The 24,838-nt window shown below is 48.8% G+C and overlaps 1 protein-coding gene across 2 annotated transcripts in view; it reads right to left on the bottom strand.

The window, feature by feature from the left end:
• Nucleotides 1-24,838, bottom strand: part of MYH9 (myosin heavy chain 9) — a 359,655-nt gene that overhangs the window by 282,364 nt on the left and 52,453 nt on the right. The gene's annotated exons all lie outside the window — the stretch shown is intronic.

Raw genomic sequence — 24,838 nt, 5'->3', positions numbered from 1 at the left:
AGTCTTTAGATTGACACTGGCCTTGGCATTTGAGGTAATGAGTCACAAGAACCACAGCAGCACTCGCTGTCTCGAGGTTTCAGTGAGATTGCGCACACTATAGACTTGGCAGAGGATTCAGCAGCAGTGAGCCCAAACCTGGATGCCAGTCTCTGCATCTTATCCAGTTAAAGATTACTACTACTGAAGAGCAAACCAAATACCAGTGGAGTAATTTAACTCAGCTTTGAAAAGTGTGCAACCTGCATGTCATGGATTCGATGCCATGGCCGAGGAAAAAACAATCACATATTTCAATGCTAGAGAAGGAGTGCTGCTCAGAATTTATATTGATACCATTCTAGTGTAGAAATTGCAGTATAAATAACTTCCATAACACTGCTTCCTCTGATCACATCTTTGACCAATGAGAAGTTGAAAAAGGGAGACTGCTCAGTGGAACAGTAGCTGGTGTATGAAGAAAACAGCGTTTTGCCTTGACCAAAGACCATTGGTTCACATCTGTGCCAATACATAGGAAGCACTAAAACAGATGTAAATACAAAGACAGAGCTCGAGTAAAAGCATAGGAGACTTACACACTGCACAAAAAGCTGCATGCTACCTTTTAAAGATAGCCCCAAGATTAGGCATAGATAGACAGCACGCAGCCCATACAAAGATGGCCAGTGCAAAACAGGGAGCAAAGCATTAGCTAATTGTACAAACTTCAGCTTTCATTAAAAAATAAAGCATTGATGTGCAGCAACTTAAAATTGTGTAAATAATATGCAAAGGCACACTGTCACCGAGCTTGGAAATGATTTACAGAGACCATGAAAGGTGTATCCATACTTGTAACCGAAATGTGATGCCACCGAACACAAACGTTTCGTAGACACATCAGTAAGCACTTCTTAACTGGAGGGAGGAATGATGTTGTGTTTGCTGTTGTGATGTGTATAGTACTAAACGGAGCAAAGTAGCCAGGAGGCAAAACAAAAAGTCCTTTAGAAAGCAAAGCCGTCAGCCTGATCCCTGACAAGGGACCAGTTCCAGCAGGACACACGAGCACGTTAAGCCGCTTACGCAGTCGAAGGCTTGAAGTAAGATTTTTACATTGACATCTAACACCCCTCCCCACCAGTGTGGCCCACAAGACAGACTGAACCTGGGGTTGGAGAAGAGACTCCATTACACATAGAGAGCAAATACTGTATCCAAGTATTCCTTTTATTCATTTTTACAGAAAAATACAATCAGCAAGCAATGTGTTTCAGGTCTCTGTTTAAAAGTGAAAAAAATAATAATAATTCGATCATTTAACTTGAGTGCCTTTCGATCCTGTTTTCCATGAATTCCAGGCCAACAGCTGAGCGGTTAGACAGCAATGGGACTTAAACACAGGATGAGATTTTCTTAAATACAGTATATTTCAACATGCAGTTGTAGTACAATGTTAACCCCTTTGCTGCCAGGCCTTTTCCCCTCCCGTGCCGAACCTTTTTTTGGCTATTTGGGGCAGTTCGCGCTTAGGCCCTCATAACTTTTTGCTCACATAAGCTACTGTAGGAAGTTGGCTCTATATACTATTTCGAAATAAGAAATAGTGTGCACAGAGTCCAAGGGTTCCCCTTAGAGGTAAGATAGTGGCAAAAAAAGATAATTCTAATGCTCTATTTTGTGGTAGTGTGGTCGAGCAGTAGGCTTATCAGAGGCTAGTGTTAAGCATTTGTTGTACATACACAGCCACCGCATGGGCTAGGCAGAGGGTCGCTCCTGCTCTGGAGTTCGGTTCCTTCAGGACCAGTGTTGGTTCCAGGCATCGGGTCCCTTGTTACAGGCAGTCGCGGTCAGGCAGAGCCTCTGGATTCTCTCTGCAGGCATCGCTGTGGGGGCTCAGGGGGGGGTCGTCTCTGGTTACTCACGGGCTCGCACTAACTGGGGAGTCCTCCCTGAGGTGTTGGTTTTCTACAAGTCGAGCCCGGGGTTGGGGGGGGGGTCAGGTGCAGAGTGGGAAGTCTCACGCTTCCAGCAGGAAACGTGAAGTCATTAAAGTAGCTTCTTTGTTGCAAAGGAGTTGCAGGTTTTTGAACAGAGCCGCTGTTCACATTAGTTTCTTGGTCCTTGGGTGCAGGGCAGTCCTCTGAGCCTTCAGAGGTAGCTGGTCCCTGTTGGATGCGTCGCTGTTGCAGTTTTCTTCGAAGTGGGGAGACAGGCCGGTAGGGCTGGGGCCAAAGCAGTCGTAGTCTCAGTCTTCACTGCAGGGCTTCAGGTCACCAGTCCTTGTTATGGTTGCAGGAATCTAGTTTCCTAGGTTCTGGGGTGCCCCTAAATACTGAATTTAGGGGTGTTTAGGTCTGGGAGGGCAGTACCCAATGGATACTGTCCTTAAGGGTGGCTACACCCTCTTTGTGCCTCCTCCCTGTGGGGAGGGGGGGCACAACCCTAATCCTATTGGGGGAATCCTCCAAACTCGAGATGGAGGATTTCTCAAGGCACAGAAGGGAATATCAGTTACCTGTGGGTATAATGTTTTATTATATGTGGCTGCTTAATTTGCTAAAGCATGACAAATATGCACTCATACGTTGATGCCGATCAGTTAAATGTGGAAATAACTGATTTTATGACCTCATTTGCGCTCAAAAAATCAAAATAAATCTGAATACCAATAAAATGGGCAAACCCAATATGAGTAAATATAGAAGACAGAAGTATTGCAAAAATAAATAACATAACTGGTAGATCTAAACATGATAAATACAGACATGTTTTCAAAAGCTACCAGACAATTACTGGAGAGATCCTGGTTCAGTCCCTTCAAGAGCCCGTCAGAAGGAACAAACTACAGCCCTTGCAAACAGGGCCTGAAAATAATACCCACAATAAAAAAAAACAGAAAGGGCAGGTAATGCTACTTTGAAGTAATGATTGCTCTGCCACGTGCAACCCATCGGTACCGCACGTGCTGTGCAGCAGTGGAATCTGGGAGGGGCCCCTTGCGGAGCCCTCGTTGCTGCAGACAGCGCTCCTCCTCCATGTCAAGGCAGGACTGAGGAGCCAGGAGTCCAGGCCTTAATCCTAAACTTGGTATCCAGGGGTGGGGGTCATCGCGGTGTGATCACGAGGCAGGATTGAGCCTTGCACAGTTTCGGAGTTTAAAGAAATGTCTGCATTACAGGGCCTTCGGTCTAACAGCACCTGACAAGAAAATAGATGTGGTCCTAAATGGCTGTCAAGAGATGCCAAAGGGCACCCTGTACACTTCCAGGGCCTCAGAGAAGCAACGATAAGTTCTTCCACAGTAGTGCAATGCTCTCTGTCAAGTTCAGCAGACACCAGAAGTCACCAGGAGTCATTTTGTAATGACCACTCCATCATACCACACCTTCAGTCCTTGCACGTGTTACCCCTTGCAATGATGCTTTTGCTAGTGGTCACATCTTGGGGATGTGATCAGAGCACAGATGCCATCCCTTTGGGTCCAGTTTTTCACACAACCCAAACTAGGGACAGTCCATCATTCATCTGCTGGCGTCACAGAAGTAAATCATGTTTCAACGTGTCCCAATTCTGCGTACCATTCTTTCAAATATCCACATTTCTGTTAGCGTACGACACAAGACAGCATGTTAAACCAGCAGGTGATTGTGGCAAGACAGTACTTCAACACTGAGAAACTATATTTTGAAGTGTCACCCTCTGTGCCCTCAGATGGGACTGGGTCCTCTTGAACCGAGAAAAAAACTTTCTTTCCAAACCGACCCACTGGAGATGGGAAGTTAGTGAGCTAGTCTTATGTATAAATAAATAAATATATATGGAAAAAAGCTCAAACCTTATTTTTCTCCTGAACACTACACTTGGAAATCAAAACTGTTGCTCTAATAAGGACACTGTAAAACTGCCTACTCCACGCACCATCAATCTACAGAGCGTGACTTAAAGGTGAGATAGGGAGGCTATAAAAATATTACTTGGTCAGTTTTTGTGAGAGGCTATGGCAAAAGAACCGAAGATAAGACTAGAGCACAGTTGGAAGGTCTAACATCAGAATTGTGGGAGACCTGGGGAAACTTAGAGTACCTTCTTTGACTTGAAGGAGAAGGTAACCTTGAGACGGTACAGTAGAAGAGTCTTGAGGTACTGTGCCTCCGCCTCTTGGCAAGAACAATGCAGTCATCGGCTCTATTGTTAGATTGTTTTCCTGCACAGTTGGCAAGGATGAAATGTGAAGCAAAGAGCTATATATCAAGAGATGTCTATGCATAAGAGGAAACAAGAAAGTAAGACACTGCAATGGCCACAGGCATCCAGGGAGGAGGGTGAGTGCGTGTGAATCTATAGCAATACATGCCTAAAGTAGAAGCTTATAGGGGAAGAGTAGGAAAATGCCTCTCATGGCATGGTTACCCCCTAACCTTTTGCCTTTTGTTGATGATAGTTATGATTGAAAGTGTGCTGGGATCCTGCTAACCAGGCCCCAGCACCAATGTACCTTGGTTCCCACAATTGGCACAGCCCTGGCACACAGATAAGTCCCATGTCTCGAAGGGCTGCAGTATGTATTATGCCACCCTGGGGACCCCTCACTCAGCACATGCACACTGCCTCACAGCCAGTGTGTGCTGGTGGGGAGAAAGACTAAGTCGATATGGCACTCACCTCAGGGTGCCATGCCCACAACGCACTGCCTGTGGCATAGGTAAGTCACCCCTCTAGCAGGCCTTACAGCCCTAAGGCAGGGTGCATTAAACCACAGGTAAGAAAAACTGTGTACATTGTTGATTCCATTTGAAGTCCTAATTATAACTATGTAAAGTACCTTTCATTTAGTGTACTTACCTGCTAATTGAATCTTGTGGTTCTAGAAATAAATTAAGAAAGAATATTTTTTTATATAAAAATCTTATTTGTCTGGAGTTCTGTCATCGAGTGTGTGTTTCTCTTATGGTCTGTGTGTACAACAAATTCTTAACCGTACCCTCTGATAAACCTAACTGCTTGACCACACTACCACAAATAGACTATTAGTATTATCTATTATTGCCTCTGTCCAGCCTCTGGGGAACCCCTGGACTGTGCACACTATATCTCATTTTGATATAGTATATACAGAGCCAGCTTCCTACAGTCTGGGATAGCAGAGATAGTTGTAGAGAGCGCGTTACCCCTCTGCCCCTCTCTCTTTCTGAAGGTAATGCATAGCTGTCATTGTTTGTCCGGACAAGAAGAACTTTGCCCATCAGGTGAGGTAGGAAAGCCTTCAGCGCTAGGTGAACTGCTAGAAGTTCCAGATAATTTATATGGTGGTCCTGGAACACAGCCTCTCATTCATCCTGTAGAGTTAGATCCAGTAAGTGAGTGACCCACCATTTAAGAGACATCTGTTGTAAATCCCCTGCAGAACTGGGTCGAGGAAAGGACACCCCTGCAACAAGTTGTCAGTGTTCACCACTGCATAGAGCAAGGAGTGTGGCAGCCGATCAACATTAGATTGTCCCAATGACCCTCTGCCTGATACTACTGTTAGGCTTCACATGCTTCTGTTGCAAGAATGTTTAGCGTGTGTTACAATGGCACTCCAGGAGGCCATCATGCCTAGGAGACGCATGACTGTTCTGAGTGAGCTGTTGATTTGGTTTGAATAAGGGCAGTTGTGCCTGAAAGAACTGAATCATGGCAGGGTTGGATATGTCATGCCTACCTCAGAGTTGAGAATAGCCCTTAGGTAGGATTGGATCTGCAGGATTTGGAGGTGGGATTTTGTGACGTTGATGGTAAACCTTTAGCGATTAAATAGGTTTGCGACATGGCAGGTGGCACTTTTAATAAGTCAATCGTCCAGATATGGAAACATGAAGATGTACTGTCTGAGCAGGTGTGCAGCCACCACCGCAAGGCACTTGATGAACACCTGTGGTGTAGTAGTGACAAAGGGAAGCACTTTGAACTGGTAATGCCTTCCGCTGAGAACAAACCTGAGATTCCAACAATGAGCAAATATTTGTTGGTATGGAGAAATAGGCATGCTTTAGGTCGAGTGTGTCCATAAAGTCACCATGCTGGAGAAGTGGGATGACATTCTGAAGTGTCATCATTTGGAAATGTGCTGACAGGACACATTTATTAAGGGCCACAGGACCAGAATGGGCCTGAGGGACCAGTCTGAGCATTAGGAAGTATAGCAGGAAACCTGTACCTCGCTGATAGCAGGGGTCGGGTTCTATAGCCCTTTTGAGAAGGACGGATTTGACCTCATCTTTGAGCAGCCTTTGATGTTTAGGGTTTGTCTGCGAGGTGGAACTCTGAGGTGTGGAAGTGAGCTCTAGACAATAACAGTGTTGGATAATGTCAAACACCCACTGATCTGAGGTGACTGTTTTCCATGTGAGAAAGAAGCCTTGTTAGAGCCCTTCCACAGGTGTGGTGCGGTCAGAGGCAAGTCAAGGTTTGGTGGCGGGTGTAGCTCTTTTTGGGGATCTACCCTTACCTTTGCGCCTCTGCAATTGCTGCCTCTATACGACCCTCTAAAATAACCCCTGGGAGAAGATTGCAGGCCCTTGGTATGCTGATCAGACATGGAGGTTTCAGGGGAGGTGGTCTTTGAGCTTTTGTTGTAAGGGGAGCAGCAAAAGGAGCTGCGAGGGGCAGGTGCTTACAGTGCCCCCATTAATTTGACCGTCTCCTCTTATGTTTTTCTAAAGCATGGTCCACTTCTGAATCAAAGAGGTGCTCACCATTAAAAGGGCATTTTAAGCGGGTTCTGCTGCACTCCAGCTTAAAGTCGGATACAGTCATGCGTGTCTGCGAAGCAGAAAGCTAGATTTTACCCATCAGGCAGTGGTGTCTGCATTGAGACAAGTGCTGATAGCCTTATCCCCCGAGTGGTTTTGCAGTAACAGGAACATCCAAGGCCTCCTCGAAAGACAGGTGACGTTTCAAGCGTGGAGCAGTAGAGCTCGAAGGGCAGTCAAGCATGTGGCCTGTGTGGGGGTGGATGACCATGTGTTTCTGCTTTGAGTTGAGCTACTCCTGCATCTTATGGAGTTATCTATTAGATTGCACCTGTGATGGACTTGATGGTCTACGCTGAAGTCTGACTCAAAGGGTGCCTTCTGTTATAGCGCAGAGGTTCCGGTCGGTACGGAGACAGATATGGTCAGTGTAAGGAAATGGCTCCCTGTTGCAGTTACCCCCCACTTTTTGCCTGATACTGACTTGACTGAGAAATGTGCTGGGACCCTGCTAACCAGGCCCCAGCACCAGTGTTTTCACCTAAAATGTACCTTTGTTTCCACAATTGGCACACAGATAAGTCCCTTGTAAAAGCTACCAGTGGTACCAAGGGCCCTGTGACCAGGGAAGGTCCCTAAGGGCTGCAGCATATGTTGTGCCACCCTAAGGGACCCCCTCACCTAACATGCACCCTGCCATTGCAGATTGTGTGTGTTGGTGGGTAGAAAAAAGCAAAGTCGACATGGCATCCCCCTCAGGATGCCATGTACAGAAAATGCTGCCTGTGGCATAGGTAAGTCACCCCTCTAGCAGGCCTTACAGCCTTATGGCAGGGTGCTTTATACCCAGGTGAGGGCATAGTTGCATGAGCACTATGCCCCTACAGTGTCAAAGCCAAACCTTAGACATTGTAAGTGCAGGGTAGCCATAAAGAGTATATGATCTGGGAGTTTGTCAAAACAACAACTCCACAGCTCCATAATGGCTACACTGAATACTGGGAAGTTTGGTATCAAACTTCTCAGAATAATAAACCCACACCGATGCCAGTGTTGGATTTATTAAAAAATGCACACAGAAGGCATCTTAGAGATGTCCCCTGTATTTTACCCAATCCTTCAGTGCAGGACTGACTGGTCTGTGCAAGCCTGCTGCTGAGACACGAGTTTGATCCCCTGGGGTGAGAGCCTTTGTGCTCCCCGAGGACAGAAACAAAAGTCTGCTCTGGGTGGAGGTGCTTAACACCTTCCCCCCTGCAGGAACTGTAACTTAGCAGTGAGCCTCAAAGGCTCAGGCTTTGTGTTACAATGTCCCAGGGCACTCCAGCTATTGGAGATGCCCGCCCCCTGGACACAGCCCCCACTTTTTGCAGCAAGTCCGGGGAGATAATGAGAAAAACAAGGAGTCACCCACCAGTCAGGACAGCACCTAAGGTGCCCTGAGCTGAGGTGACCCCTGCCTTTAGAAATCCTCCATCTTGATTTTAGAGGATTCCCCCAATAGGATTAGGGATGTGCCCCCCCTCCCCTCAGTGAGGCAGCACAAAGAGGGTGTAGCCACCCTCCAGGACAGTAGCCATTGGCTACTGCCCCCCAGACCTAAAGAACCCCTAAATTCAGTATTTAGGGGCACTCCAGAACCCAGGAAATCAGATTCCTGCAACCTTAACAAGAAGGACTGCTGACCTGAAGCCCTGCAGAGAAGACTGAGACGACAACTGCTTTGGCCCCAGCCAGACCGGTCAGTCTCCCAACTTTGAAGAAAACTGCAACAGCGACGCATCCAACAGGGACCAGCGACCTCTGAAGCCTCAGAGGACTGCCCTGCATCCAAGTACCAAGAAACTCCTGTGAACAACGGCCCTGTTCAACAACCTGCAACTTTCTTGCAGCAAAGAAACAACTTTAAAGACTTCATATTTCCCGCCGGAAGCGTGAGACTTTCCACTCTGCACCAGACACCCCCGGCTCGACTTGTGGAAAACCAACACTTCAGGGAGGACTCCCCGGCGACTGGGAGCCTGTGAGTAGCCAGAGACGACCCCCCCCCCCCCCGAACCTCACAGCGACGCCTGTAGAGGAAATCCAGAGGCTCCCCCTGACCGCGACTGCCTGTAACAAGGGACCCGACACCTGGAACCAACACTGCACCTGCAGCCCCCAGGACCTGAAGGAACCGAACTCCAGTGCAGGAGCGACCCCCAGGCGACCCTCTGCTTAGACCAGGTGGTGGCTACCCCGAGGAGCCCCCCCCCCCCCCCCTGTGCCTGCCTGCATCGTTGAAATGACCCCCGGGTCCCTCCATTACTTCCTATACAAAACCCGACGCCTGTTTGCACAATGCACCCGGCCGCCGCTGTGCCGCAGAGGGTGTCCTTTGTGCCATCTTGTGTCCCCCCCCGTTACCCTACAAAACCCCTCTGGTCTGCCCCTGCAGGCAGACTGGAACCGGGGCACCCCTGTCCTCCATAGAAGCTATGTGTTTTGGGCACCTCTTTGACCTCTGCACCTGACTTTAGGGTTGCCTTGAACCCCCAACGGTGGGCTGCCTAGGCCCCAACTTTGAGACTTGTAAGTGTTTTACTTACCACCCCCAGGAACTGTTGATTTTTGCACTGTATCCACTTTGAAAATAGCTTATTGCTTTTTTTTATTTTTATTTTATTTACAAAGACTGTATATGATATTGCTTTTATTCAAAGTTCCTAAAGTATTTAAGTGAAGTACCTTACATTTAAAGTATTACTTGTAAATCTTGAACCTGTGGTTCTTAAAATAAACTAAGAAAAGATATTTTTCAATATAAAAACCTATTGGCCTGGAGTAAGTCTGAGTGTGTGTTCCTCATTTATTGCCTGTGTGTACAACAAATGCTTAACACTACCCTCTGATAAGCCTACTGCTTGACCAAGCTACCACAAAATAGAGCATTAGAATTCTCTTTTTGCCACTATCTTACCTCTAAGGGGAACCCTTGGACTCCGTGCACACTATTTCTTACTTTTAAATAGTATATACAGAGCCAACTTCCTACAGTCAGTGTCAAGGTGGCCGGTGCCAAAGCGGTTGGTCTCAAAGGGTTCTTTGAGGCCTAGCTGGGCTGGGCACCCAAAGCAGTTTGTAGGTACAAACTATGGCACAAAGGACGTGGTGGTCCGAAAGGAAGTCCGATGTTCCAGAATAGCAGAGTGCCCTTTAGCTGAAGAGTGTAGTGCTGAGGGTGTGCCATAATCACGGACTGCTGAACTGGTTGAAGGTCCATGATCGCTAGGTCAGAGCCAGAATGCTCTGCAGGAGAGAAAGCCTATATCTCCAGCAGACAATGGGGGGTGTTGTTTCCCCTTGATGTTCCCGGGACCAAAGAGGTCTGGGGCATCATCTCCGCCCAAACAACATTGAGTCGACCAGCACAACAGTTGAGAAGTGTCTTTTTAGAGCAGATGGAGTGGTCAGTCGCAGGCAGCCATGTTGTGTTCCGGCAACAAGCACAGATTGCAGACTGGACTGAGGATATTTTGTGTAGCAGCTACAATATCAAAAAGGCATCAGTTCCATCATCGTTGAAGCATGGTAAAGATACGTGACGGAGAGACGTGAGTAGGCCCTGACAGGCAAGGCCCCAGAGGGGTCACGGTCGACCCAAACTCCACTCGTGTGAAGAAACCAGACATTGACATGAGACGGAAAGTTAGGAAGACAACAGAAGTAAAATACCAACAAGGGAAAGAACTGGGTGAACTGAAAAGCACACCAGTAAGAAGTCTAACCCGAACACATGTGCGAACCAGACGGCAGAAAGAAAACAATACAACAATGGAGGCGAAGACCAATGCGTATTATTGCAGTGATGGGGAGTCACATTACCCTGGGACTTGAAAGACTTCTTAGAAGAAAAGCAACTTGCTCACTGTAGGAAGTTGGCTCTGTATGCACTATTTCAAAGTAAGGAATAGTATGCACAGAGTCCAAGGGTTCCCCTTAGAGGTAAGATAGTGGCAAACAGAGATAATACTAATGCTCTATTTTGTGGTAGTGTGGTCGAGCAGTAGGCTTATCCAAGGAGCCGTGTTAAGCATTTGTTGTACATACACATAGACAATAAATGAGGTACACACACTCAGAGACAAATCCAGCCAATAGGTTTTTATATAGAAAAATCTCTTTTCTTAGTTTATTTTAAGAACCACAGGTTCAAATTCTACATGTAATATCTCATTCGAAAGGTATTGCAGGTAAGTACTTTAGGAACTTCAAATCATCAAAATTGCATGTATACTTTTCAAGTTATTCACAAATAGCTGTTTTAAAAGTGGACACTTAGTGCAATTTTCACAGTTCCTAGGGGAACTAAGTATTTGTTAGGTTAACCAGGTAAGTAAGACACTTACAGGGCTTAGTTCTTGGTCCAAGGTAGCCCACCGTTGGGGGTTCAGAGCAACCCCAAAGTCACCACACCAGCAGCTCAGGGCCGGTCAGGTGCAGAGTTCAAAGTGGTGCCCAAAACACATAGGCTAGAATGGAGAGAAGGGGGTGCCCCGGTTCCGGTCTGCTTGCAGGTAAGTACCCGCGTCTTCGGAGGGCAGACCAGGGGGGTTTTGTAGGGCACCGGGGGGGACACAAGTCCACACAGAAATTTCACCCTCAGCAGCGCGGGGGGCGGCCGGGTGCAGTGTAGAAACAAGCGTCGGGTTTTCAATGTTAGTCTATGAGAGATCTCGGGATCTCTTCAGCGCTGCAGGCAGGCAAGGGGGGGGATTCCTCGGGGAAACCTCCACTTGGGCAAGGGAGAGGGACTCCTGGGGGTCACTTCTCCAGTGAAAGTCCGGTCCTTCAGGTCCTGGGGGCTGCGGGTGCAGGGTCTCTCCCAGGCGTCGGGACTTTAGGTTCAAAGAGTCGCGGTCAGGGGAAGCCTCGGGATTCCCTCTGCAGGCGGCGCTGTGGGGGCTCAGGGGGGACAGGTTTTGGTACTCACAGTATCAGAGTAGTCCTGGGGTCCCTCCTGAGGTGTCGGTTCTCCACCAGCCGGGTCGGGGTCGCCGGGTGCAGTGTTGCAAGTCTCACGCTTCTTGCGGGGAGCTTGCAGGGTTCTTTAAAGCTGCTGGAAACAAAGTTGCAGCTTTTCTTGGAGCAGGTCCGCTGTCCTCGGGAGTTTCTGGTCTTTTCGAAGCAGGGGCAGTCCTCAGAGGATGTCGAGGTCGCTGGTCCCTTTGGAAGGCGTCGCTGGAGCAGGATCTTTGGAAGGCAGGAGACAGGCCGGTGAGTTTCTGGAGCCAAGGCAGTTGTCGTCTTCTGGTCTTCCGCTGCAGGGGTTTTCAGCTGGGCAGTCCTTCTTGTAGTTGCAGGAATCTAATTTTCTAGGGTTCAGGGTAGCCCTTAAATACTAAATTTAAGGGCGTGTTTAGGTCTGGGGGTTAGTAGCCAATGGCTACTAGCCCTGAGGGTGGGTACACCCTCTTTGTGCCTCCTCCCAAGGGGAGGGGGTCACAATCCTAACCCTATTGGGGGAATCCTCCATCTGCAAGATGGAGGATTTCTAAAAGTTAGTCACTTCAGCTCAGGACACCTTAGGGGCTGTCCTGACTGGCCAGTGACTCCTCCTTGTTTTTCTCATTATTTTCTCCGGCCTTGCCGCCAAAAGTGGGGCCTGGCCGGAGGGGGCGGGCAACTCCACTAGCTGGAGTGTCCTGCTGGGTTGGCACAAAGGAGGTGAGCCTTTGAGGCTCACCGCCAGGTGTGACAAGTCCTGCCTGGGGGAGGTGTTAGCATCTCCACCCAGTGCAGGCTTTGTTACTGGCCTCAGAGTGACAAAGGCACTCTCCCCATGGGGCCAGCAACATGTCTCGGTTTGTGGCAGGCTGCTAAAACTAGTCAGCCCACACAGATAGTCGGTTAAGTTTCAGGGGGCACCTCTAAGGTGCCCTCTGGGGTGTATTTTACAATAAAATGTACACTGGCATCAGTGTGCATTTATTGTGCTGAGAAGTTTGATACCAAACTTCCCAGTTTTCAGTGTAGCCATTATGGTGCTGTGGAGTTCGTGTTTGACAAACTCCCAGACCATATACTCTTATGGCTACCCTGCACTTACAATGTCTAAGGTTTTGTTTAGACACTGTAGGGGTACCATGCTCATGCACTGGTACCCTCACCTATGGTATAGTGCACCCTGCCTTAGGGCTGTAAGGCCTGCTAGAGGGGTGTCTTACCTATACTGCATAGGCAGTGAGAGGCTGGCATGGCACCCTGAGGGGAGTGCCATGTCGACTTACTCGTTTTGTCCTCACTAGCACACACAAGCTGGCAAGCAGGGTGTCTGTGCTGAGTGAGAGGTCTCCAGGGTGGCGTAAGACATGCTGCAGCCCTTAGAGACCTTCCTTGGCATCAGGGCCCTTGGTACTAGAAGTACCAGTTACAAGGGACTTATCTGGATGCCAGGGTCTGCCAATTGTGGATACAAAAGTACAGGTTAGGGAAAGAACACTGGTGCTGGGGCCTGGTTAGCAGGCCTCAGCACACTTTCAATTGTAAACATAGCATCAGCAAAGGCAAAAAGTCAGGGGGCAACCATGCCAAGGAGGCATTTCCTTACACTCACATCCACGTCCAACACTAGATGGCAGAAGTATGCACAACATGTGTATACACAGCCACACATGCCTCAAACATTTATTTACAAAAAGAAAATGGGGTCTGTTGGAAGAACTGGATGGCAAGAATTGGAGCCCTCCTGCAAACGGCATCAAAGAAGATGCTCAACCCCGTGCTACCCAAACATCGGAAGGAAACTACAGGACAGTGCTGATATGAAAAGGGGAGGGCGACAAATTCTGTGGTCAGTAAGTGGCACATTTCTAGCAGAAAAGGAACCATGTGCCCGTTTCGTGACCTGAGCTCTTGCGCCCCCCTCCCCCGATCACCAATCAGCACTAGATCACTTAAAACCACTGTCTGATATACTTGTATGCGTTCTGTGGACACATTTATCTAAGAGAAGCCCAGGAGAGGTGAAGGGAGCAGGTCTGTCTCTTGCACCCAAGTCACATTATAGGGGTCTTCACTGAGACCGCCATACCACTAACCCACACCAAACCCTGCTAAGAGGCCTGACTACAGTGGGTGGTCCATGTCCTCTTCTGATTTTTACTCAAGGAGCACTTCGTCCACTGCAGACAGCAGTGGCGCTCGTGTTGTCAAGTATTAGTTCACTTATTTAAGTGAATAACATTTCTTCTGGATACTGCACAATGTTGCAGTACTTATTAACAGGTACTTGCCCACCTTCCATGAGCAGCTTTGGCCTCAGTTCACACCTCAATAAGGGGAACTCGCTGAGTTTCGATTCACCCAGAGTATTACTGGGGTGGAGGCAGAAATCACATCAGCAAAAGTGAAATTGTGATTTCAGGAAAGACCACTTAACCATGGGGCTCCATCTGGTGGCCAACAGAGCTAGGATCCACACCCACCACCACACCAAGAACCTCAATAGTAAAAAAAAAAAAAAAAAAAACTCGACATGACCACCCAAGTTAACACAATCACCACCTCTTGCTTCCATACACTGAAGGTGCTGAGAAAGATTTTCAAATGGCTCCCAGTCTTCACCTGGTAAGCCATAACATGCCCTTGCCACAAGCACCCACTCCCACTATGGCGGAATCAACAAAAACTCACCCTAACATTGCAGACTATTCAGAATATCATTCAACTTCCCACATCGCACCAGAAGTAGCTCTACTGGCTCCCCATACGCAAACTAGCACAATTCAAACTCCTTACCCCACACATCACTTTCAAGGCACTGCGTAACACTAACCCATCATACCTCAATCACATCTGCTTTCACAAACCTTCAGGACAGCACAGCTCATTTAGACTTCTACTTGCACACATTACAAGCCTATGTAAAATGAGATCCAGTGGTCGTGTGGCTCCTAAAGCATGAAACGACCTGCTGCTACACAAGCGCTTTCTCCTCCCTTCTTGAATTCTGTATTTTCATGTAGTCCCACTTGGCTAGACACCTGCTCAGAGCCAGGACAGTCTTGTGCGAGTGTGCCCTACAAACTTGTGTAACAGTGCTCTGCTAAGGCTGGACGTGCTCTTCAGAAGCCCATGGGAGGGGCGAGGCCAGTGCCAGGTGTCGAGGGCTTTCATCACCAGAATGCTCCGCGCGGTGCTCAGGTGAGGTTTAGTCCAGCTGTGCCCCACTGCATGCACACAAGGTGTTCATATAGCAGCCTGTTCAGCGACCTTCGGTAATACTTTGCTTTGTCTTTGCACTGACTATACTCTCAGTGAATGAATCCCCGCACACCCGGAGTCCTCAGTGCTGATCCGCTAATTCACTCAACAGCAAAGTGAAGACGGTAACAGCATCCATTACAGCTCTTCTGCCGAGCACACAAGTCTATTTAACTACACCCACGCTGGCTCGAACGGGGGCCTCGTGTGATGGTAAACAGGACACCACAGGATCGCCTATGGGGGCAGTTTGTGCGCGGATATTACAACTGCCACGGATCACCTTTGACACTCGATGCACTGATGTGGAGAAAGAGGGGGGTCGGCCTTGGGGAAACTCAATGGTTCCCACAGGTCAGGGTTCAGAGGGGCGCATGTATCCGTCTGCAGTAAGGTACTTCCAATAGCAGCAACTCACCAGGTTCAAGTTATTCAGTTTAACGTGGCTTTAATCATTTATTAAAGTCAAAGGACTGTTTGACAACCAGCCACCTTCCTGGTTCTCCCATCTACCTCTCGCACCATCCACGTAACTACCCTGCCACCAACCTTTCCCACGTCCCCCCACCCCCCGAAATCCACCAGGGTGATGGAGGTATTAAGTCAGAAGAGTTGTGGGAGGTGCTGCGGTGTGCGTGGAGAGGACTGTCACTGTTCTGCCAGCGACTGCCTTACGAACATAAAAAGGGGACCACTGATGAACTATTTTCTTCACCAGGGGCAGCGAGAGCGCTAAATTAGTTTCAGCTCCGGGCGCACCCCAACAAAGGCAGACCATGAGATTAGGTAAAGTTGCGAAGGGGTGCAGCAGGCCAGTCCCTTCCGCCCGCATGGTGGTAAGGGGTGGCGAATTTGTAAAGCACTTGGCACGATGAGGTTACCGTGCTCGGCTCTCCATTAAAAACGCATGCCTCGCACTGACTAGCAGAAACTGCAGACCACGTTGAAAAATTGCATGCTTAAAGTGTCTGCGTGGATGTGGCACCATCGATGTGCCAGCGACGGGCAGAGCCGCACGAATCATACTCCCTGTAGCCAGTTACGAGTGCCAACCCGAGGCAGGAAGAAGCACTGTCTGAACACTGCCCCGGGCTGTGAAACCTGGTCTGGCCCTCACCTGCCCTAGCAGCGGTCTCAGGTTACAGTCCCGGGGGTGGGGATGCGCTCTTGTTCAAAGCTGAAAAGTAAAGGGGGGGGGGGGGGGGGGGGGTAATAGCGATAAGAGCCTCCTGCCAGCAGACTGCTCAGCGACATGATTCTGCGGCCAGGGAGGAGTGTACCAGGGTGGCGCCACACGAGGCTCTAGCTACGCACCTAAAGCCCTCGGCTCGGGTGATAAAAGGACACTTCTCAGTCGAGGTATACTTCTACCCAGTACCTCATCTGAGAAAGAATGAGTGCCGGTGCCAGAAGCTCTTACATGGTCTTGCTTTCTATCTTGACTGGCACCCACTGAATAACACAAAGTGGAGGCCGAGAGGGGCGTGGGAGTGGGTCAAACCTCCTTCAACCCGTCTTTCCCCCTCCTACGGTAGACTGAGGGAGAGGTTGGAGCAATGCCTACAAGGGACCCGCACTGCCTCATCGGTGAGAGAGGAGCAAATTGCCTGCAGACAGTGCCTGAGATAGAGGAAGAACATGGACCAATGCCCAGAGGCCCTGTAGGGTGCTGCTCGTCCTGCGGCGGGTGGGAGGCAGAAGCTGGATTCTATGAGAGGAGCAGCCCTCCGAGAACACTGACCCTCGTGGTTGAATGAGGGAGCGAGCCCGAGCAGCTTATAGGGAGCAGCGGCCCCCGGAAGTAATGGAGGTCCAGACTGGCATGCAGGCCAAGCAGCGGGGCAGAGAGGCTGCTCACCCTGTATGAGTTGTGACGCAGGTTGGTGTTCTCCCTTGCGGTGGTCATTTGCTGAAAACCCCCGGATGTTTACACCGAGACTTACTATTCTCCGGTTTAAGGCGAAACATATGGTACAGAGGGGGCTACCTGTGGGGGCAGGGAATACTGACTAAGCATCCCCTACGCTGCTGCATATATTGCCTCCAAGCTAGGGGTGGGTTGCTCCTCATCACCTCACCCCCCCCATCACTTAAAATGGATTAATCGAGACTGCGCACTTACATACCAGAGGACCCACCTGCGTTGACAGACGCGCTGGATGGTCAGTGGGGGACCGACGGAAAGTATGTGGACTTGTCACGACCTGTAGCGGAGAACAAGATGCAACTGGAGGCAACACATTGCCTCCAGGTAGTGTTGCTGCAATGGCAGGTGCTCCTGTAACTGCCTTAACATCCCTGCATGAACTTACCCCTGGCAGCAAGAGCAGTGAGGACTCAGGGATAAATAGGGGTCCCTGGCTGTGGGTGGCCCTCCAAAAGGTCACTATCGCCTATGACTAAACCAGGCAGCCTGTTTGCTCACGAAACTGTCGACAGTTGACAAGGTCTAGGGGGCCGGACAGGCCTCGAATAATGGAGGGGGCGACTAGGAGTAGGAAGCTGAGAACTGCAGAACGAGGTACAGACGACAGCAGCCGACTAGGGCTGTGGTATCCATCACCGACGTGCCCCTCCAACTACATCAGGGGCAATGACAGATCGGCCTGAGGCTCCCAGCAAACAAATGGACCGCTTCACTGCTTCAGACAGGATCAGAGGGCTATCTGCAGAAAAGAAGCCACATGGAGCCCACGAGGTCCATCAGGAGCTCAGATTCTGGCAGCCTTCGAGGATAGTGGTGCAGACAAAAGACGCCATAGCACTGGATGTGAACCTACTCAGCAGAAACGCGCAAAGTGGCACAGAGGTCCATAGAGGCAGAGGGCAAAGTAGCTGAAATACATGAAGAGATCTCCAGACGGAGTGCCACAGCTTAAAACACTCAAGAAAAATAGAGGCTCGAATAGAGGGCGCAGCGGAGCACTCTAAGGTGCAACCTCAGATTCGTGGGCTTTCCAGAAGGTGAAGAGGGCAATAAGCCGGAAGTCTTTCTAGTGGAGTGGATCACAACAGTGCTCCAGATGGCCAGCCTTTCTGGGTTCTTTGCAGTAGAATGCGCTCACAGATCTTTGGCCCCTCCGCCACGGCCAGGGGTGCCTCCCAGAACTATCATAGCTAAGATGTTCAATTATAGGGACCGCAACAAAATCCTACAAATGGTCAGGAGACAAGGAGATCTTAAGTATGAGAACCACACCATACGCATCTTCACAGATTACACCATAGCAGTCCAATTGAAAAGACAATCATTCAGAAACTGAATGAGATTGGATCAAGTACATGTTACTATACCCTGCCAAATTGAAAGTGATCCACGACGGCCGCTCTCATTTCTTTACTTCACCAGAGGAAATCTGGGTCTGATTAGAGATCAGAGGCAGTAACTGAATTCAAGCGCAGCCCCCGGATCACAGTTTGGCTGAGCCACGCCATGAATGGCTCAGGATCCGTGCCCAGCAAGAGAAGTAGGTGCAGGAAACTGTTGCCTTCTGGAGAGAGTTGTGGTGAGGCCAGATGGCACCCTGAACCTGAAAACGCAACAGCAGGAGGAGGAGAAGGCCAGAGCACTGGGGAAGTCGGTCACCTCTGCTGCATTGTCCAGCGTGAATTTGGATCAGCGAGATCCTATCAACAGGTGACATGGCAGAGACACGAGATGCTCGGCAGCGTGGTTCTCAAATCTCGAGTGAGGGTTGTGGCCGCAGCCTCTCAGAGGGAGGCACAAAGATTTTAGCCGCAAGGGCAGAGCCTCAATAATGTACTGTGTAATGACAGGGGCACTTGCTTCCCACCCCAGCATAAGGTAACTCATTGAAAATAGACCCCCTGGGGGTCACTGATGTATCACTGGGCCCGGGGGGAGGTGGGCTCGGTGGTAGCACTTTACATGGGGCCTGCAGGAAGAGAGAAAGGCCTACCCTTTCCCTCTTGTACCTTTTTCGTGTTCTCCTTAGTGCTTTGTTCTTCATTTCTGGTTCTAAGAAACCTCCCTTCCTGTATTTACTCCTTTTATCACCTCCCCACAGCTTGAGTGACTGCTCACAGGGTTATAGTGGTCACAGGGCAGACAGGAGCAGAGGGGAGACTGGGACACTTGTTCAGAGGTCCTTAGTTGGCTTGCCCTCACTTCTTAGCATTAACTCAAGTTCTAGGTCCAACACTATGAAACACACTTAAATGTTACTGAGGTTATGAATTTGGGTGGGTGGCACAGTTACTATGAATGGGAAGACACTAGTTAGGTTCAGAGGTGTTTAACCAGGATGGGTGCATGGCAGTTACTTAGGGGTTATCATTAAAGTTTGTGCAAATGGAGCAAGATTTTGAGGCAGGGAGAGGGGTGGGATGGGCAAAAGCGGTTGCGTATGAGTGCTGTCCCTACAGATATGGCTGATCCAGTGCACATTCTCACATGGAATGTGAGGGGAGGGGAGAATACTTTTGTTAAGATACAGGCCCTACACCTATCTCAGACGGTCAAGGGCACATGTAGTGTTCCTTCAGGAAACACCTCCTGGAGGCGGAGGCTCAGAAACTCCATACGAAATGGCCAGGGCAACTATACTCCTCCACTTATTACTCCTACACTCAACGAGTACCTATATGAGTGGCCAAGGGGACCCCATTCAAACAGCCGGGGCAAGTAGCTGATATGGCTGGGAGATATGTGCTATTGCATAGTGTGCTGGATGGACGGGAACCCTGCCTGCAAATGTACATGCCCTTAATATGGATGACGAAGTTCTTTGGGGCTCTAGAAACTGAGTAACTACCTTATGCAGGATTACCTACTATCTGGGCAGGGGCCTTTAATTGTCAGACAAATGGACCTCTACCAGCTCAAATGGGCACAAAACCTCACATGGTGGCACAGTTACGTTAAACCTTGTACAGACTACAGCTGGTTCATGTGTGGAGGAATCTCCAATCAAATGTCAAGGAATATTCCTGCTATTCCCCCACCCAGAGTTCACATAGCAGACTGGATCATTTCCTACTTACTAAAGAAGGCGTCCTTAATACTGTGAAAGTGAGCTAACAGATGCTATTTTTTTCCAATCCTGCACCCTTTGTGTTGGAGTGAGAGGTTGTAGGCCGCATATCCCTCTGTGAAGAATGTGCGTTTAAGCATTAGGTGAACCTGAATGCAATACTGATGAGAGAAGCCCTCCAAGGCTTCTTTACTACAAATTGGAACACCGCCCAAACACTCGGTGCAGAGTGGGGAGCACTAAACGTGGTCATTGGAGGCATCAGCCTGGGTAAGATATATGGCATTAGAGGGAAACTGGAGTGTGTGTTGGGGAGGAGGAGGGGCAACTTACAGAGCTGCAAGTACAAGTTACAGAATGGGAAAGGGGGGGGGGGGGTAATGAGTTGTAGGCATAAGCACACAGGAAGGCGGCCATCTGGGACAGACTGGACTGCCATGTCCGGAAGGACTATAGGCAGCACCTACATAGGGTGGGCAAAAGATCGGCTTAAATGAAAGCCTGACTGCTCACACGCAAACGTCCTCCACCACTTATTTTTTTCCCCTCCACGGGCCTGGTGGTGCGACCATTGTAGGTCAGATGACTAACCCAGCTAGAGAGACCACTTGGCTCAGGTATATACTGCACCGATACATGACGAAGCCCCAAGAATGATGGAGTTCCTGACCCCAGCTGACCTTTCCCTGGATGACAGGGGCTCAGGCAGAAGAAGGAAATGAGGAGGACTAACCCACCCCACTCACAATGGAGGAACAGGGTGAAGCTCTCCAAGATATGGCTAGGGGGAAATGCATGGGACCAGATGGTGAACTACAGTTACATATGAGGGAAGCCATTATAATGATGCTTCCTAAACCAAGTAAGGACCCTACGGATCCAGGACCTTATAGGTCGCTTTCCATGCTCAACGTGGATGTTAAACTGCTTGCAAAAGTTCTGGCGCTTGGGCTGCGCAGGGTTATTACACACTTAATTCAAACTGATCAATGTGGCTTCATGCTTGGGAGAGTTACATATATGAATGTGCGACACCTATCCCATGTGATGCATTAAACCCGGAAAAAAGCTCTTAGAGCAGGACTGATAGCCTTGACTCTAGAGGGAAGTTTGATACCCTGTCCTGGAAATACTCATGGGAGGTTCTCTGACGAATGGGGCTTGGAGATGGGTTCCTGACACAGGTGCAATTACTATACACGGCACCTACGAGTGCGCATTGGTGTGGACATTTCTGAAGCCTTTAAAATTGAGAGGGGCTTGCAGCAGGACAGCCCTTTGTTCCCACTCCTGTTTGCCATGGCTGTGCAACTGCTGACGGCGTGTCAAAGATTTTTTGGGGAGGGTTGGCGGGAGAGGGGGGAGTGCGCGTGGGAGACAAGACTTTGGCTCCCTCTGATCTCCTGCAGGTGGGACAGCCGTGGGAGATTGTTATTTAGGCCTACAGAAAACAGAGGACCACCGCCTCCAGTAGGAGGTTAACATGGGCAGAGTGCTGGATGGCCTTATAAACTCAAGACCCTTTTGGATCACATTGCCACTATCTGCTATGGGTAGGGTAGGATTGGTCAAATGGTCCTGTTGACCCGCTGCCTCTATACAATGGAAAACTCATTCTGCACACTACCGCCCTTGAAGTTTTGGCAAATTGATGTGCTACTGGTGAAACTGTTCTGGGTGGGTACGAGGAGTAGAGTCCACCTAGAGATACTGGAACAGGACCTCAATCGAGCTGGCCTTGGACTCTCGGATCTTCATCTGTATTACCTTGCAGGTCTACTACAATATGCCGCAAATGGTGTGATGACCTCAACTGGGAAAAGGACCTGCTTTCTGGTTCCACTGAGACACCAAAGCTCCCACATCGCCTTTAAACCCCCCTCTCCCCAAAACCTCAGAACCCTAAACCCTCACGACTAATATAATCTTTCACTAGGTAGCACAAGCATGGAAGACTGTTGTCAGGCGGGTCTGGACAGGCACGCCAATGCCACACTCCTCTCGATCTGGCGGCTACGCCCCTTGCTGCATATCCATAACTCTATGGATGATACTAAATGGTTAGAGGGTGGTTGCTGCACTGTAGGAGACCTATTCATAAATGGCACCTTCATGTCAGCTGAGGAGATAAAAATTCATTACGGAGTGGACATGCAATGGCAACTTATACAGTATACAACCATATCCCGCACAACATGTGAGATCTGGAGTACCTTCCCTGAGGAGCTAGAGCAATCTCGGGCCCTTCACTTAATCCTGGTTCAATATAGTCCTACAAAGCAATAGGCAGATAAACATTATGCTGAAAGGTGCCGCCTGGGATTATGTATTAGAGACCCCGATTACAGACGCGGAATGGAACAGAGCTCTCGCACAGGTGTGGGCGGTAGCCAGCAATGCCCGATTTAAATTAGTGCAGTTTTACTTTTACAGGGCATATCTGACCCCACAGCGACTGCACAAGCCCTAGCCAACACGCTCAGCGGGCTGTTCTTGGTGCGATCCCAGCAGATTTTGGCCATGTTGCAAGGGAATGCCCGCAGCCCCAGACATTCTGGGATAAGATACAATTAGAGGTGCGCAGAGTAACAAAGATACTAGTGGAACCTTCGATCTGGCATGGTCTATTGGGACTGTTGCCTCTCCTCGAAAAGGGGAAAAAAAAAAAAAAAAAAGATAGATTTGCCCAGTTGTGCTTAGTAGTAGCACAACGAAAAAGCCATCCACTGGTCTGACCCCACATCCCTGAAGTGGACTAATTGGAAGGTTGACTGAGTGGGCAGCAGCAGCAGTGGAATGTAGTCTACGAATGGTACCCAAAGGTCACACAGAAAGAGACCTCGAAGACTAGGGTAACATGCTAGACAAACTGAGTGGGCATGATGAAGTTTCATAAAAACAAGTCAGACATGGACACACCAGGAGGAAACAATATAGCTACTAATGCTCTGCCCGACTCTGGCCCAGACCTGCTGGGAGGGACGTTGTGTCAGGCCTGGACTCTCCTTCTACCTCCATAAAGTTAGGGTCACCTCAAATTAATAATTAGCTTAGGCACTTATACACCTCCACAAGAAACAGAAACGGGTACCCTCACGCTGAAATGAACCTGCCCTTATGTGCATGACTCTCCCTGGGTAGACCACCTGCCCTTCACTTCCCGCATAATCTCGATGTGAATGATTTGAAATACATGTGCTGCACAATTGTTAGTTATATTACCATGTCGAAAATTCAAATAAAAAAAAATAAAAAAAACACTATTTTTGAAACCCATGCGAAGGTTGAGACCTGGGGTCTGATTTTTTTTCCTACTCATAAGGCTATCTGTCATGAAGCATTAAAGATTCGGAGGTTACTAAGATGGCACCAAGCACAGAATCAAATACTTCGATATCAGGGAGTTTGAATCCTTAACATCAGATTTGATATCTTGTTCCTCCAGAGCCTCTTCAGAACCCACAATGTCACCAGACCCATCCTCCTTAGAGAGGCCACTATTTGCCATGGCAAACAGATGTATTTCTATTATTCCTGTTAATCTTTCAGACCGAGCATAAACTGCCCGATAGGGTTTCTCCCTATTTTGCAATGTGTGGGGTTTAAAGAAAAAGTATATAACGGGATTCTCCAAGGCCAAACTTTGTACAAATCTTAGTTTGGCCCATCATAGTCCACTTTTGGACTATCGGAAATTCACCAAACGGGATAAATGTTACTTTAACTGTACAAAGCACTCGAAGGCTTCAGAAGAAAGTCTATAATGCTTCAGATGAACTTCTGGGGTAGCCAAAGTAATTCTCCCAGTCCATTACCCATCACTCAGGTAAGGTGCCCAGGAAAAATGAGTATCCTCAGCCTGTGATTGTGGTGCCTTGTGCTGCTACCTTGCAGCAATTCTATAAATCGTAGAGGCTCAGCAGCAAGTATCGCTGATTTAATCCGCAGGCAAACGACAGAGCGCCCAATGGTGCACAAGCAGTCCAGTAAGGCAGCCCAGTCCGCATGCCACCAGGCAATGCAGAGTGCCCACATGCTTAAATCCCCCACCCCTAACTGTTACATATTCTGTATGCTAACATTTGGAGTAGTCTTAAAACTGATCACAGGTTGGGGGAGATCAACAGCCACAGTTTGCTCAAGACTCCTTGGTGACCCCGATACTGGAGGATTAAACATTACACAGGCGAGCAGGGAAGGAGCGAACGGACGCCAGACACGCTCACAAAAAAAAAAAATCATTTGTTTTTCTGGTACGTGTACAGGCAGGATTAAGTGACGTGAACAAGGCAAGATTCTCAGGTTAGTCTTCAGTGAGTTTCCATTCCCCATAATCCAGTCCCAGGAGATGGGAGGAAATTAGGGGAAAAACTAAAAATTACTGCCGTCAGCTGAGGCAGCTCATGCTGTACTCAGCCAAATAAAAGCTTGTGCTTCTGGGGTAGTAGAATCTAGGTACTCATAGTCCTGGACTCTCAGAATGTGCTGGTCTTAAGTTTAAGATGATCCTTCTACCTAGTAAGCTCATGGCCTCTTAAGCCTCGAAGAGAATTTCAAGTAGCGGACTGCAGTCTGACCTCACATTTGAGCTGTGGTCTCCACATACTGAGAAGAATACTTTACATTACATCACACCGCTCCTTTTTCTTTAAGGTCTACTACACAGAACACGATCAAACAGAAGCAAATTAACTGAGCTGAGACCTAACCAAGGCATGAACCGCATCGTGAGCTTCCCACAAACAGGGAGAGTCATCCAGTAACTGCAAGAAGAGCAGGCTGACATTAGAGAACAAAGGGACGCCTGCTGCCACAGGCTGGAAAAGGCCCATGGACTGGAAACCTTTACCCAGAGGCACCAATGAAAGTTTATTTCGTTCA

The sequence above is a fragment of the Pleurodeles waltl genome, chromosome 4_2, assembly GCF_031143425.1.
Source record: "Pleurodeles waltl isolate 20211129_DDA chromosome 4_2, aPleWal1.hap1.20221129, whole genome shotgun sequence".
Lineage (NCBI taxonomy): Eukaryota > Metazoa > Chordata > Amphibia > Caudata > Salamandridae > Pleurodeles > Pleurodeles waltl.
Note: the sequence above shows the minus strand (reverse complement) of the source record. Positions and strands in the feature narration are given on the sequence as shown.